General features: G+C 42.5%; 1 long non-coding RNA gene across 1 annotated transcript; it reads right to left on the reverse strand.

Annotated features, from left to right (window-relative positions):
• Positions 1 to 14609: 14609 nt before the first annotated feature.
• LOC121696341 lies at positions 14610 to 16245 on the reverse strand. Its single transcript, XR_006026294.1, has 3 exons — positions 16121 to 16245; positions 15042 to 15149; positions 14610 to 14884 (listed from the first exon to the last, which is right to left on the reverse strand). It is a non-coding gene; the product is annotated as an uncharacterized LOC121696341 (long non-coding RNA).
• Between the last annotated feature and the right edge of the window lie 1445 nt (positions 16246 to 17690).

The following is a 17690-nucleotide window of genomic DNA, read 5'->3' on the forward strand; positions in this document are numbered from 1 at the left end:
CGGCACGCCTTTGCACATACGTGTGAATAAATGCCAGTAAATAGTAAAGAACGACTTGGTTTCGTGATTTCGACTTGAGAGGAGTAACAAGAACCACTGTTGAAGAGTTACAGAAAAAACTCGTCTTGGGGTCACCAAGTCTCAAAAGTGACCTCAGCGCTAATGGCATAACAGGTAAAAAGCCTTTCCTGTTATTTAATTACAAATGTAAATGTTTATGCTACAGTGACTGTCTGGAATCATGGTTTATTGTCAGAAAATTGAGCTCTTTGGCAAGAAACACAGGTGGAATTAGCATAGAATAACCCCAGAATCAAAAAATATTTGTGGAGGGTCTGTGATATTGTGGGGCTGTATTTACTCCAAAAAGGCCCTGGGAACTAAAAGCTAAACTTAAAGTGCATGTATATGAATGTGTCATGAATGCATGTATGTAAACATGTAAGAAATGTGAAATAAACTAATTATTTAACTAAGGACAGTAACACAAGAATGGAAAAGTGAATGAACGAATCATACCCTGGATGCAAGGTTTAATAAAAGTGGAACGCATGGCGAAATATTGACTTTATTGGGTGTAAGATAAGAATAAGCCTTCCATCGCACTTTCCGCCGGACATACGATATGGCCCTTCATCTTCAGTAAAAACAATACATTTTGTATGAGAGACATTACGAATCTTCAGCAGCACACAGGAGAGTTAACAGTAATCTGCTTTCTGGTCAGCTTCATATTTCACGCGCGACTCCACTGACATGACAGACAAGTCAGCGCCTCCCAACTGCTTTGAGTCTCTGTGATTGTCCTTGGCCAACTGACACATCCAAAGACCCCAGGCCTGGGAGAGCATTGCAGGGTGACTCAACAGAGGGCTCGCCAATCCTCCTTTCCTCCTTCTGAGGTGACTGAAGGACGGCCTGATCAGGTTATTGGGTCTTGATGGATGATGGGACGTATATGAGGGTCATCAGGGTGGCTGCGATTTACCATCCGAAGCCCTCCCACCACCCTCTTCCGCGTTCTGAGGGCTTGATTGCAATTACGGGGCTGTTTCGTGAGCCATTAGTGTCGTTGGGTATTAATGTGGGATGGGTGTGGAGACTGTTAATGTGGCTTTGAAAGGGGGAGGTGACGGAGACCTGGTGCATGTCTCTGTTTGTTCATTCAGCGTGTATGTACGCAGCAGTCCCAGGGGTACCGTGTGTCTTAGCCCACACACCACATAGAGAGCAAACATCTTCAATTGTTTTGGAGATGGTGTGATCGGTCAAGCTCGGTCAAGCTCACATACACATACACAGCACACAACCACATACATGTGCACACACACACACACACACACAGCACACCCCCACATACATGTGCACACTCACACACACATTTAAATTCTTTATTTGGATTAGAAGATAAGCATATATCATGGCATAATCCAAATGTGATAGAAAGGTGTACAACAGCAGCCAATATCCAGTCCATTATGCACATTAGGGGTAAAGGTGGCACCTACAGTACGCCTCCATATGTAGAGGCTAATTACTGCAGATACAGAGCAATATCTTGTCAGTTTCTTGGCCTTGTTCTTATGTAGTCCGCAGATCTGCAGGCCTCTTACACTAATCTTGTGCACATGGCCTAAACTACCAAAAATGAGGGCAATGATTTTACAGGAGTAGCCAGAGTTATTGACATTGTACCATGGTTGATATTTTAACAGTTTTGAAGCATAGCAGATGTCCATGTAAGCATCGAAAGAGCAACCAATTTCTATTATTGTAACAGCTTTGGTGTGTTCATTAATTACAACTATGTCAGGTGTATTTGGTAAGCTATTTATGGCAGTTTCCAATGTAGCGTACTGTTCGTGTGGGGGGGAGAACCAGTCTGTCTTGATCTTTTCGTTGTGATGAATTGCAGTAAAGGTGGCATTGTCGCGGAGCTCCTTCACTGACAGTGCAACGATACAGTCGTGGCGCGCGATGTACAGTCCTACACTTATACAATTTCACAAGGTGTACAGACAGACAAGCACATATAAAGCTGAGCTATTTGCCACACAGCCTTTGCTATGCCCTGAGAAGAGAAGACACATGAGCATACCTAAGTGTCAAGGATTATACTATGTGGCACACTACGTGAGTTGTTACCATGGAAACAGTGCCATGTAAGTCCCTATCGTCCCAATCTGTGCAACATAGCCCCTTCTAAGGAGACAGTCCTTTGGCCACGCTACCAGTCAATGAAAGGTGACACAGAGACGAGTAAAGGGATAGGTAGAATTTGAGCTGGATGAGATGAGAGCTGGATGCTATACTATGAGATGAGAGATGGATGCTATACTATACTGCTATAGCTTCCATATTGTATTCTTGTGTATACATTTCAATATACATCCATTCCCAATGGTTTCAGCCTAAGCAAAGGGGTGTGTTTGAGTTATAGAGGTGTCAAAACTCATTATCTAGTAGATTTCATATTTCTATTACTGTTGCTCTGAGATGCTCTGTTGCTCCAGTAGGCAATTAGTGTTGCTCTGCTCACTAGCGCCTTCAGTGTGTGTATCTACTGTACCCGCTGTTTGGAAGTCAAAACTAGAGTGTGATGAAAGAGTGTCTGTTGCCGCATTGCTGCAGTCAGGACCACACATGCACAGGCACACACACACACACACACACACACACACACACACCAGTGACTGCAGCATTGATCTGCTCAACAGCTGGAGTTACATTCTCCAGTGCTGGATGCCTTGCTCTCAACAAGGGAGCCAACTATGTATTTTTGCCCTACAGCAGGCATAGAATAGATAGCTGTTATGTCAGTGCACACACACACACACACACACACACAGACATACATGCACATTCATACACACACACACACACACACACTTTCATGTGCATACATACACAAACATGCATACACACATAAACATGTACATTTTACAAGTACTGATAAAATGGTAGTGTTGCAAAAACAAACTCAAACTAATTGAGAATGTCACACACACACACACACACTGCCTATTCAAGGAACACACACTCACATTTTTTGTAACAGTTTGCACTTAAACCTAATTAAAGCAATTGCCTTGTTGTTTAAGCCTCTTGCTGCTCTCACAGGGAAATGATGGTGCCTGGAGCGACTCAATTGAAATGTTTTAATCAGGGACGCCGCACATAGCGATTGGCAGCGCTAATTGTGAATGAGACTGCAGACAAAACCAGAGTGGTGTAGACATACGTCAGCCTGGCTGGCTTTTCTGTGTTTCTCTGCCGATCATCACCAGGCTGTTAACATCAGCTGGCTGCCTGGAATTCTCCATTATTATCTGGTGCCGTTTCCAGGGGTAGATAATTGTTGGTTGTCACTGTGAAGAGTCATTTCCTGTCAATGTAATTTTCTTGTTTAACTAGTATGAGTGTAATGTCCTGTAACACATACCAGTACAGGATGCATATGCATATTAAGCCTATTCATATGAATAGATATGTGTATATACAAATGTGGATGTGCAGTTCATCTGTTCATAGCAGGTCGAATGTGACCTCTGAAAGTCTTTCTCTTGAGCTCTAGTCCTTTGTTTCTGTTTTGCCTGTTTGTGTGCCTTTGTGTGCTATTGATGGAGAATACCTTTAGGACGTCTGTCTCAACCATGTCTGCATCTTCTTTAACCTTGCCCACGGCAGGCACCTATTCTCAGTTATTCTGTCAGTCTTGTGATGTACTGAACATAGTTTATCCTCTCTCTCTCTCTCTCTCTCTCTCTCTTTTTCTCTCCCTCACCTTCTCTAAGATGTCTTTATACTGTACTTACACTCACAGACTTTATATGTCTCGAGTGTGCCTACAGGTTATTCTGTTACTTTACATTACATGTACATTAGCATTGCAATGTACCTGATAGCAGCTGGCATGAATCAATCATATATCTTACTGTGGATCCGGATTTTTCGCCACATCGTGACATCATCATATGTTAACTCTAATGGAGGCCGCGGCCGCCTGTTGTTTGCCACACAGGTTTGCTATAAACAAACAAATGATCCATATATTATGTGAACTTTACCGTCTCTGACACTGCTATACATCCCTCAGTTTAATCTTCATTCAGTGTCGGGGTGGGTGAATCCCATCATTCCTTGTGCTAACTCAGACATGAGGCATAATGGCTTGAGACTAATGAGTGTGTGATTGGTTTGCGTCACAGTGGTAGAGGAAGTAAAAGTGAGTGTGTGTGTGTGTGTGTGGGGGGGGGGGGGGGGGCTGGGGGTTAATGTGAGCTCTGGCCTTGGCTGGTTCGTGCTGCCCAACCCTTAGTACCTCTCCACAGAAGACGTCAATGGGGAATAAAGTGAAGTGAAAAAGCCATTGTGGTCCAAGGATTTCGTTTTCCCAGGCTTTCCCCAGAGATGGCAAATGAGTTGCTCAATAGATTGTTTGGGGTATTGAATTGTGGAGGGTATTGAATCTGTCATAGGAACCTGTGGGGCCGTGAGAAATAGTTATATTGTTGAGGACATCGTCTCAGCATGTCCTTCAATTTTATCAGGTCTCCACAATAAATATTTGAAGAACTGTGCACCTCCTTAAGGGGAAGTGATATGAAAGACCAAGGTGATTGGTCACATTTTATTTCTGTTTTCATTTTTATTTACCAATTGAACAGACCAGCAGAGGTGGTAAGGGCCAGTAATGACTCTAAGGTGCATGACAATTACCGAAATAAAGTAGACAGGTGCAGATGGCTATAATTTTGATGAATTCATTACAGACTACACTTGTTATTGTGATTATAAAGCAAGGGTTATAGAGATAAAAACATATGTTGCCATAATGAGAGAAAGATTAAACTTCTTCAAATTAGTCTAATTTTGTTGTTAATTTGCTTGTTAAATGCCCTGTCAAGTGGAGACAATCAAATACACAGAGTAGCTTGCCCAGATAATACAAACTCAGGAGGGAGCTTCACCCAAAAGATTCTCTGCACTTTATCTATTGTAACAACCTGAGCTTGAGTCACCCTTGACGACAGAAGAGAGAACACTCACTGTTGTCTGAGCCTGTCCTTGCTTTAAGCACAGTCTCCTTCTCAGTGGGTTATTGGTCCAGACGCACACTCAGACACTCGTCCCTTCTTCCCAAGCAAATGTTCTAGAGCGCTCCGTGAGGGAAATTTGGAAATTTGGTGCATTTATCCCAATCCGTGAATTAGTGAAACACACTCAGCACACAGTGAGGTGAAGCACACACACTAATCCCGGTGCAGTGAGCTGCCTGCAACAACAGCGACGCTCAGGGAGCAGTGAGGGGTTAGGTGCCTTCGTCAAGGGCACTTCTGCCATGCCTACTGGTCGGGGTTCGAACCGGCAACCGAAGCGCTAACCAGTAGGCCACGGCTGCCCATGTCTTATTGATTAGTAAGGAGAACACATTACTTCCTTAGATGCAACATATTAGCATGTGCTCATCAGGGCTCATGTTAGAAAGAATATATACAAGTTGACGCAACCTGCTATGCATTAAGGTTGGGCCCAGATAAGATGGTGCAGAATTGAATACTTCGATAAAAATGTCACAAGATTAATTACTGTCTCGTTCCCACATTAGCAGATCATTTGTGTGATCCGTAAGGGATTCAATTATAAAATCTTCACCGTGTCAGCGTGTTGAAATTAAAGTTGCCAATAAAGCCAGTAGCCCATACCATAATTTGTGTGTTTAAACCAATAAGACTTGGCAATAGTCACCTCCAAGACTGCAATACATGACATCATAACATTGATTCTTGCCGTTAAATGCATCAGTGTGTGACACTACATTGTATTTAATCCATAAATGTGCATAGATCCACCAGTCCAACTAATGCTGCTTTCGAGATGTCTTGTAAATCATCGTACACCCACCCGTACAACATGTACCAATGAGTGGCTTTAGGAACGCCTTTCTCTCGAGCCACGAGGGGCATTAGCAGGAGGCTAGTCATTGTTATTGTTTTGTGCTACATGTAGCCTCTAGCTAAACGGCTGGAAAACAAATTGTTACATTGTATTGCAGGCACAGCAAGACCATGCAATGCATGAATTGGTGACCGGATTGAAGCAGCAATGTAATCTAGTGTGTAAGAGCATTACATCAACTTTAACATGACCAACACAGTACAAATGCAAAAAAATACATGTCATCTCATCTCAACTATGGGCGCAGCCATGTTTGTTGTAAGGTCGTACGTCCACCTCGGGGTACCCTCAAGTACTCCGAGGTAAAGTGGGCGTGCCTGCCCAAAATGCCACAAGAAAGCTGGGTAATTTACACTTTCCAACTCGGGCGGCGGATTTACGAGACATTTACGAGACATCTCGAAAGCAGCATAAGCCTGGTATCTCTGAGTATAGTGGCTGCAGTGACTTACCCTGTCATTGGTGCAATAATCTGGAATATTGAATTTTAAAAATAATTTTGTCTGCAGGAGATTTGCCGTGTAGCCAGGAGCTGTGGCCTCATATCCACACATACAGGCCCGAGGACTGCATCCTAACCTTTTCCCAGTCTTTGGGATGGGACTGACATTTAGCAGTGTAATGAAGGCAGTGACCGCAGCAGCCTGTGTGACCAGAACACAGCCTCTGTCAATGGGGGAGTGCTGAACTGGCCTTTCTGCTGTATTTGGTGCCAATGGGAGAGGGAATGTCCAGTGAACCTGTTAGTGAAGGTGGCACATAGCCAGTAGCTTTTCTGTGGGCGTGAGGGCAGACCTTGTTGTACAGTGATGCAGCTGACAAAGCATGGCTGGCTGGGTCATTTGTGTGCGTGTGCGTGTGTGCGTGTGTGCGTGTGCGCGCGTGCGTGCGTGCGTGCGTGTGTGCATGTGCGCGTGTGCGTGCGTGTGTGTGTGCGCGTGCGTGCGTGTGTGTGTGTGTGTGCATGTATTTTCCATTCCCAGCTGTCACAGACCCCTGTATATTCTTTACCTTCCCTTTACAAGATGTCCATCAGTCCTGTATCCCCTACCCTCCTTCTCTCCTGTCTCCTCTCTCTTCTCTCGCCTCTTTAGGTACAGGACGGGGAAGCCTGGATAATGAGCAGCAGGTGTGTTAATTAACGCCATGTTTGCACTGGGATTTGGCAGGCAGCCGCTGCCACTTCTGTCAATAGGAGCCATTACTGAGACCTGCCTCTGTATGCTCACTCATCCCTTTCTTTTTTCTTTCCTCTCTCCTTCCCTCGTTCCCTCCATCCTTTTCCTCTCTGCCTTCCCAAGATGCCTTGTGTCCCTCTGGCTCGGTCTCCTGCAGCTGCCAGTGGGTTTTTTTTTCCATACCTTCTCTTTCTCTCTGAACATACCCTTTTTTCTCACTTTCATCCCTTGCTTACTTCTCTCCTTTTCATCATCATCTTCCTGACTTCCTTGCACTGAACCTTTCCTTGCACCACCTCATGCCCAGATTGCCTCTTTCTCCTCTCTCTCTCTTTCTCCTCTCTCTCTCTCTCTCTCTCTCTCTCTCTCTCTCTCAAAGTAAATACACTTTGCAGTTCCACACATTTTCTACTTATGGGTGCAGGCAGCTGGAAAAGCATCTCTACTGAAATGGTAATTCCGCCGATGAACCTGATTAGTTTGCAAAGAACCACAGCATTGCTGGAGTTTACTCAGTCAAAGTGATGTGTGGACAAGCACATTCATTACTCTTTCCCCTATATGGGTGATCTTGCAGAGGTACTTCATAGGCATCATAATCCTGGGGTGCAGAACTCATATATCATTCATGCCAACCTGTGATACGTCGCCGTATAACATCACATAGTATAACTAAGCATTCAAATATTGCAGCGCTCTGCACCTCCCATGTACTGTAACGTGTTTTGTGTGCAAATGAGGGTGTTACTGCCACAGGTCTATCCCTCGTTGGCTGCCGGCTCTAGGGATGTGTGTAGGGTGATTGTTTCACCCCTGGGGAGCCATGCATAACACTAATTATTTATCAGCGGACAACACATTTTTCTTATTAAGGCCACTGAGACAGTGGCAGTGAAGGAGAGGGAGGGGGGTGGAGGACTTGGGTCTGTGGAGGGAGCTGAATCTGCTGTTGTCAGCAGGATGAAATGGGAAGCAAAGGGCCTATGGTGACAGGGGCATGCTGTAGATTCATGCATGAACATTTTCAGCTGTACACACACACACACACACACACACACACACACACACACACATGACCAAAAACATACAAGTACTCTCAGTCAAATTCTATCTCTCTCTCCCTCTCTCTCACCTCTCTCTCACACACACACACACACACACACACACACACACACACACATCATGGAAGAAAAATAAATGTTTGCCTTTGTGATGCTGCATGTACTTGATTGGCATTGAACATAATTCAAAGATGTGTGTTGAATGCTGACAGAGGTCTTTTCTACATTCCCCTGCTCTGTGTGCAGTACAGAGAACTGAAAAACTGTGCACTTTGGGTATATCCTGTCCTTGGGGAAGGGGGGTGTGAAATCATGAATCCCAGTAACAGGCAGGTTAGTTAGAGGTGTGCGGTGGTAAGCCACATTCTGGGAAATTTTCCAAAGGGCCAACAGGCAATCCAGTTAATCTTCCAACTCGGAGCAACCACATTTCTTACCACAAGATTATGACTTTGTACCTTTAAAATGAGTCAGCCGAGCGTGTTGGGCTCTCTTGTGTCAGCAGCATCACACCACAGTGGAAAAGAAATGAGCTTTGCTATAGTGAACTGCATACACTGGCATACACTATTTCATAACAATAGGCTACATCCAGGTACTTCTTAAGAAAAGCATATTCCTGGCATTTAGTTGAGCTGAAACCCTTATAGTTAAGACAGCGCAAGTGTCTAATTCTCACAAAGGTCCATCTGTACCAATAACATTTGGATACCATTCCTTGTTTGCTGTAAAGGCAAAGCATATTATTCAGTAATAATATGTATCACTAATTAACTTGGCATGCCACTGCATATTCACATCTGTTTGTTATGGTGGACATTTCCAGGAACTGTTGATGTTCATTCATCACATTAAATAATAAACATGTTTGCAATTCCAATTAGTGGGTAATGCAGACTGTCGGGCGAATATGAGGGGCTATTTGTGGATCCAATCATTTTCAGATGAGTTGGGTGGCCTTTCACAAAAGAGTAGCAGAAATATACCTGTTCCTGGTAGATTATTTCATCATGTGCAATACATATTTGGGTTTTAAAACGCTGTCATCCCAAGGTTGAAGGGAAGCAAATTTATTTTGTGAAAAAGGAAAATCTCGTAAAAAAATACCTGCTTGAAAGACCTTCTTAAGCCTCCCTTTGCCAATAAAACATTCTCCTATGACACCCCATAAAGTTAGAAAATACAAAGCAAGGCATTTACTGTAAGACCATTTATCTTTACAAACTCTCCCCAAATCGTCCAGATTCTTAGGTCCACACTTGTGCATTCTCTCTTTGACTCACCCCACTGTTTTTTTTATGGAGTTTAGATGGAGTTTAGACTGAGATGGCAATGCTTGATTTTGTGTTCAGCAAACCATATTTGTCTTGATCTGGACGTTTGTTTTGGTTCATTGACCTGATGAATGGTCCAATCATGACCCACTTAGTCATGACCCATTTTAGTGTCTTGGCAGAGATTGACAGATTTCCTTTAAAAATGTTTGAAACTTTGAAAAGGGTTTCTTGGTGTTCATGATACCGTGCACCTTAATTAGGTTCCCAAGGCCTTTGGGAATAAAAACAGCCCCACAATAGCACAGCCCCTCCACCATAATTCTCATTAGGTATGGGGTTCTTTTCAGTATAGTCATTCTTCTATGTACGCCAAACACACCTAAAGTATTTCTAGCCAAAGAGCGCAATTTTCATTTCATCTGACAATAGACCACACTTCCAAACAAAGTCACTGTACCATTCAGTAACTCCTGCCGTTTACATTGGTAATTAAATGACTGGACAGGCTTTTATCTGACATGCCCTCTAAATAATCTATTAGCAGTGAGGTCACTTTTAAAGATTTTTTGGAGGACTTGGTGACCCAAGATGATACCTTTTTCTGTAACTTTCCAACAGTGGTTCTTATGGATTTTTTTACCTATCTTGTACGTGAGGCAAGATAACCATGGGTCTTAATCCAAGCATGTTTGTCACATTTCCAGTTGATTAGACAAAGTATCTAGTTTTTATAGACATTCCCTGACTCACAAATGTCAACACACTTTCATTTTATTTAAATGTGTCTTGTCTTTCCGATGTTGAAAAATGACTAGAGGATTTAGCTTCTGTGTCACTTTATTATGACCGCCGCGCAGCGAAGCACAATATAGGTATATCAAAGATATAAAAACATGGTTATGTTTTGTTCTACCCCGGGTGGAGGTATAACTAAGGACTTTTTGGGGCTTTGTTTCCTGTACTAAGGGTGTTTGTGGAAAAGTTGACATTTTAAAAGTGATTAGGGAAAACTTGTGGACATTGTAAAGGTGTTTGTGCACATCACTCCTCAGAGTCACTAAAATAAGCTACTCCTCAGACAATTTTAGTATTCATTAAAAAATAATACAAAATGTAAAAAGCTGCACACAGAGCAACAGCTGACATCTCCCTGTCCCAGAACAAGGTTTGTCTCGCCACATATTATTATTCACTGGAAAACCTATTAGTGACGGCTGTATCCATTAATCATACACAGGTAACCACATTCACAAGGTGTTTCGCACGCACACAGCCGCCAGCCTCTGCTAATTGATGTAATGAGCTGTGTCATGGGAGGCTGACAGAAATTAAACTGTAATTCAATATTTTGTGGTGTGTGTGTGTGTGTGTGTGTGTGTGTGTGTGTGTGTGTGTGTATGAGTTTATGCATGATTTTGTGGTTATATTTGTGTGTTTTTTTTTCACATGTCCTACAAATACTATCCCCCATATCACCAGTTCCAGTCTATTAGGCAAGAGATAAACCAAAGGCTTTCACTTGGCCATGAGAATAAGGACAAAGGGGATCTGATTGCCCTATTTAATAAAAAATAAAAAAGAGGCATAGTGTAAAATAAACAAAAAGAGAGACACAGTCAAACTCAAAAGCAGGCTGTAATTGGGCGGACATGTGATTGTATGCAACGGAAGGTCAAGAGAGTAGTCAGATGAAGAAAAACGCATCTGTTGGCCGCCAGTTCAAAAGACTCCCCTACACACATGGAAGTATCTCTCCACAAGAATTATCTCTGACCTTGTCAACCTGCCAGTCTCAATACTATTTCTCTCTCTCACACACACAAACACACTTGCACGTCATTGTAAAACCAGCGTGAGCGTGGCTACGGCACTGCTCTGACGGATGTAGACCCGTTATGTTTTGAACCCCAGTGGCGTCAGCAGCCAGGCAAAGGCTGTGCGGGGTATCAATCACCTTCAGCGGGTTGAGCAGGAAACCTCTCGTTACCGTGACTTTACCTGCTCTCACACACTCCACTCACTCCACCCACACGGGTAATTGGCAAGAAGGCTTAAGATTGGACATGGTCCAGAATGAAAGGAGGAAGGAGGGTTAGGGTGTGAGTGTGTGTGTGTGTGTGTGTGCAGGAGGGGGGGATGTAACGAGAAGGAATTAATGGAATAGGAAGTGGGGGTCTGAACAGAGGAAAAGGCTGAGAACGGGGGAGCTGGCATTTGCTCCGTATCATAGCTAAACCTAATCGGCTTGACACACCAGGAGGTGGCACTTTCCTGAGGAATGGCTCTATTCAGAGATCCTCAGCCTGACAGCTGTGCTGAGACTCTAAAGACCTATAGGTTATTTTTCTAATCATGTGCATTGATGAATGAGGCTCAAGTCATCTGTGCGTCTGGCCCATTCCATGTGAAGTAAGTAGGCTAAATGTCAAAATGAAATGTCACGTTCGATCTTGAAAAACACATTTGTTTGGTTCCTTTAAGGTGGAATCATAGTTGTGAACGCATAAAACCTCCTGTATGGCCCGTCGTGACAACCCTATTTATATTTTGAAAAGAAATGTTTTCTTAGAATTGTTGTTTAGAGCAGTGCCCAGGTGGAGAGCTCAGAGAGGGAGGTTATGCAAAGGTATGCCTTTATTACAGCATGGGTCTCCCTGGTTACAGACTTCTCATGAATGATTAATTGTATTGAGCCACATGTACACTTTAGCATAGCGTTGCTAGCATAACTAGCATTCTAGCCCCAGTAGCTACTGCCAAAGCACAAGATTGAACTCCATGGGGGCGTGTGGAGGCATGTTTGTATTACCGGTACCAGCATGGGCCATTTTATTAATGCTGTAGGCCTGCTATTACCTTGTGACTAGTGTTCTTGAGTAAAACAGACTGTGAAAGACCTGTGGAGAAGAGACTCTTTGAATCAGAGTTGAATCAGAGTAAGAGCAGTTCTTCTCATGACTTTGTGAAACCCATGAGATGTGCTTGCCCCATTTGCTATCAGTTTGGTCCATGTTAAGCATTGGTTAATAAATCATAACATTTGCTATTTGAATAGCTGTATAGGCCTACACTGTGTACACTGTTTCTATTGACTGCACAATGCTGTAATTGTGACCATTCATCATGAAGAAATTGCAGTCATTTGTCAAGCTAAAGACTATTAGCCAGTCAAAAAGTAGTTTATGTAAGGCATTTCACAAGATCAAGTAAACATAGTTGTGACAGAGTTTTGGAATGGTAAATGTTTAAAACAAAAGCATATTTTTACTTTTGACACAAACCTGCCCCCTAAAAAAGATTGCCTGTCCCCTTTTTCTTGAAAAATGAAATCAATACCTCAATAGTCACACAAGTCTCAAAGAAAGTGAGTTTGTGTGAGTAATGTCAACTCTCCTTAGCCTTTGAGTTCATTACTTAACTGTTGGGAATATATTACATTAGAGGGTAGAAGAGCACTAAGGTCTATCGCTCTGGGATGTTGCAGTCCTTCCTTTCCTGAAAGCAAACTTATATTTCTCTGTTAGGATCAGGGGTATAGACCCTTTCAACAAGGTAAACAAAAACAATGCTTGAACATTCTATTTGGTTCCCAATCTACCTTCTGCATTAAGATAACATATGGAATGTTAAAACGGAAGTCTTGTGGGGCCAACTATGATGCTGATAATGGAACTCTCTTGAAAGGGTCTATAGTGGTTAAATAAGTAAGGGATAATGGACGACACGGTGGTCTGTTCACAGAAGTTAATGCACGGTCGAGGTTGTAAAACGGCCCCGACGCGAACCTCGTAGTGCATTAACTTCTGTGAACAGAGCAACAGACCACCGTGGAGTCCATTATCCCGCTTATTCCACTGTTGCCACTTGCGTTGTGTTCATTTCCTGTTACAATTTAAACGTTTTAATCGCTAAAACTGTCTTGTTTGTAGAACTAATTTCTTCCGACACATATCAACTATTTCTCAACTCACAAGACAAACTGCCGTTACTAGTTCTAAATAGATGGTTACGGCCAAAGGCCACTCGTTAGTTCTATCTCTCCCGTTGTCAAGCGGGCGTATCCCAAGATTCTGATGAACTTTAGATTTGAAACATCGCTTTTACTTAGCCTGCTGTCATCCATCTAGCTAAAAGCCACCTCCGTCATATGCTACAATGTTGCAATGTTCTGAACGTCTGCATTTTACAGCTCGGATGCAACGTGACAGTTCATTTAAACTTCACAACGAGTTCGGCGAATTAATATACAAGTGTGATACGGCCAAAAAATTGGATCTACTTCATAGGTGTGCAGATAACATACGGTTAATGGTCGTTCTAAATTACGTAGGACAATGGGAAATTCAACCAAGCAGTGGGATAAGAGGTGGGTAAACTATGAATTCTGTGATCACGGTAAGGTGAACTGCTCCAGGCGGTATCGGATTTTTTAAAAAGGCATTAAGAACCATTGATGATGGTGGAGGTTATTATGCAATGTTTATAACAATACTAGTGGTATGAAATGCTTCCTAGAGTGTTGATGAGTGTACATATTGTGAATTTGGATAATACAGTGTGATTTTTAAATGTTAAAAGTTGCAATTGGTGAATAAACTCTTTTGAGAGGTGGATAAACTCTAATAAGAGGTGGATAAACTCTATTTCTGAAATTTCAGAGGTTACTTGTGTTTAGCCTCTACTACAACCCTGGTTAGGATGGAAAGGTTTCCCCACGACAGAGAGGATAGAAGAGAGATGGAAGAGGAAAATAAAGGAATATGAACTCTTCAGTAGCTCTGAAAGATGCAGCGTGTCCTTCAGAAGAACCCACATTCAACCATTTCAAAGTTTGTCTCTGTGGTACTATCACTGACATAAAACTCTTTTTCACTGCTTTGTTCCGAGTGCTTTCATAAAAGATATTATGAGCTAAAAGAATGGAGAGTGAGGGGAGCATCGACAAAACCGTGGGCAGACTGACGACCTTGTCTTCAGGTATTCGGCTACACAGCAATCTGAAGACAAAGCACATTTGGGGTCATATGTTACTCATTTGCATGGGAAAAATCAGATCATATCTGAAAAAGTCAATAGTTGCCCTGGCCAGGTGCAAGATAAAAAGATAAGAAACTGATTTTACTGGCAGGCAGATCTGTTAATAATGTGCCACACACACACACACACACACACACACACAAACACATTAATGGAACATTTTCTCTCATCAGACTATTACTATTTAGACATTCTACATCTTAGGCACAAATGCCACATCTGTGAAAGGCTGTAAAGGTGACTTTCTTCCCTTCTGCAGCTGTGAGGGGTGCACCAGCGCATATGCTAACCGGCTCATAATCAGGTTGCCACGCCAGAGTTGCCATGGAGCTTAGAGCACATCCCAGCTGCTTTTAGCTTCCTCGTCTGTCATCTGCAGAGTGTCATCACAGTGTCGAATAGAGTGTCATGTTGGGATTTCCTGATTAGGATTTTATGCTTATATCTCTCAATCAGTCTGCCTTATCAATCAGTCAATATCTAACATGCCGACCTTACTAAAAATAGTCTGCTATCTCAAACAGCCATACTTGATTGCGGTCTTCATGTCATCTGATGCCAATAAATATCAATAACATGTTGCTTGTGGTCCAAGAAAATGTCCTTGGCTCTGGCATCTCAGTAGCTGACTTTCCAAACTAGAAGAAATGGGGGAAAAAAAGTAATTTGTTGTGGTTGAAAACGACCATGTTGAAAGGAGGCCTCTTTCTAGGCGAAGTGCAGGAGTTTTTGCAGTCTCCCCTGAGCACTAACACAAATAATGAGGAGGGAGAAAAGAAAGAGTCTCTAATTGAGACTAAAGATGCTTGGCTCTGCTCGGATGGCGCAGATAACAAAGGCAGCAGATAAACGGGCCACTCAGCACCTTGGAGACCATTTAACCACAGAATTTCATTCTGTGAAGTCTCTCTGAGCTGGAGTATTGCATTCGCATTCGCGACCAAACATTGCCTCTAGAGTGAGGCTGACTGGTCTGCTCTTTGCTTGACATCTGTTTGACATTTACCACACTAGTACATGATCTCACATACCCAATAGCAACAGTACTGATCAAAGACAGTGCAGTTCGCCTCAATGGTGAAATAATGTCTAATACTGTCTAACTTCAAGTCTCACATCACATAGCAAACATGTGTTATGACTTTGTACAGAAGAGTCTTCACAATAGAAACCTCATTCGAACACATCCGATTGTTCTGTGATGGATCCCATGAAAAATCCATGCAGCTATCATTCAATCAATGCATACATCAATGAGCTATGATATGGAGATTTTCTGTGTGTGCTCTTCCTGTCAATTTGTACTGTAGAGAATGAGTGAGTGAGTGAGATGGTGAGTGAATAATGACAGAGAGAGAGAGAGTTTATTCTGTGTTCACATGCCTCATTGTTGTATGTCTATTTCCTTTTTTTGTGATTCTACTGTGTTATCTGTAACACTGGCTTTGGCAACACTTCACCCAAACAGTCATGCTGATAAAGCTCCTTTGAATTTGAGAGAGAGAGAGTGAGTCAGGAAGATGTCAGGAAGAGAGAGAGATGTCAGGAACACAGACACATGTTCAACCTAGGTAGCACCGTCCTACAGCACACAATGCAGTATACTTACCTCGGTCTGTTCATTACTGCATCATGCAGGAAGCTTCAGCATGGCAGTTAATGCACTAAAAGAAAAAGCCTGCAGAGCCCTATATGCTATAAAATCCGAATTTTACAATATAAATATACCAGTCAGTATCTGGTGCAAACTATTTGACAGGTAAGGGATAATGTATTGTCCGCCGGTAATTATCAGAAAATAAGTCCCGACAGGGAGAACAGAACCCAGACGCTCAGCGGAGGGGTTCTGTTCGACCTGAAGGGACTTATACACTAGGCCTACTCCACATTTTTTTTTCTTAGGGGTTTGCTTCGACCTGAAGGGACTTATTTTCTGATAATTACCGGCGGACAATACATTATCCCGCTTATTACACGGCTACTTGCCAAAACGAGAAAAGAAACCTAACACAAAATCTTTAAAAATGATTTTGCTACCGTTTTGTGTCTTCCGCTGACAAAATAAATTGTTCGCCACACAGATAGAACTTGACAGTTTCAGGTGTTGCGTGGCAACGTCTTACTAGCTTACTTTCTCTTTCAATGAAATTCCATTGCAATAAGCGAACGGAATTCTTGCAGATGGATATGAAAGACGTTAATCAACACGTTGCCACTGACAGCGGTGATTATATACTTTGCCGGTGATTTATATAGATTTAACATAGGCCCGAACGTTGGGAAGGCCCATTCATGTGAATGGAACTTTCTGCAGCACTCTGAAGAGCCGTGTAATAATACAGTTTATTCCACTGCTTGGTTGAATTTCCCATTGTCCTACGTAATTTAGAACGACCATTAACCGTATGTTATCTGCACACCTATGAAGTAGATCCAATTTTTTGGCCGTATCACACTTGTATATTAATTCGCCGAACTCGTTGTGAAGTTTAAATGAACTGTCACGTTGCATCCGAGCTGTAAAATGCAGACGTTCAGAACATTGCAACATTGTAGCATATGACGGAGGTGGCTTTTAGCTAGATGGATGACAGCAGGCTAAGTAAAAGCGATGTTTCAAAGCTAAAGTTCATCAGAATCTTGGGATACGCCCGCTTGACAACGGGAGAGATAGAACTAACGACTGGCCTTTGGCCGTAGAAACCATCCATTTAGAACTAGTAACGGCAGTTTGCATCCTACAGAAGCCCTACATGCCGAATTCTGCCAAACTGTATTGAAAGTTCAAACTAAAACAATGCATGTAGAGCAGAATTAGGCCATTACCCATTGGCTATACCTATTCAAAAAAGATCCCTAAAATTCTAGATGCACCTGAAATCTAGTCCCAAAAACACTCTCCAGTTTGAGGCATTAAAAACCTAGGAACTGAACCCAGAAAAGAGTCCCCTGTGCCAGCTGGTACTAAAGCTCAATAATTCAGTAACAACAGCTAATACACAATACGCTCAGACCAGTTCTGCTTCCAAACTACAAATTTGTGTCAATAAAATCATCAAACAAGCAAAAGAAGATTATTTGAAACATTGGACCAAACTACAAGCCAAAGTAGGATGAAATTCTATCTAACCCTAAAAAGAGATTATAAATTGGCAGGGTATCTCATCTCTGTCAGAGAT

This window comes from Alosa sapidissima, chromosome 21 (genome assembly GCF_018492685.1).
Source record: "Alosa sapidissima isolate fAloSap1 chromosome 21, fAloSap1.pri, whole genome shotgun sequence".
NCBI lineage: Eukaryota > Metazoa > Chordata > Actinopteri > Clupeiformes > Clupeidae > Alosa > Alosa sapidissima.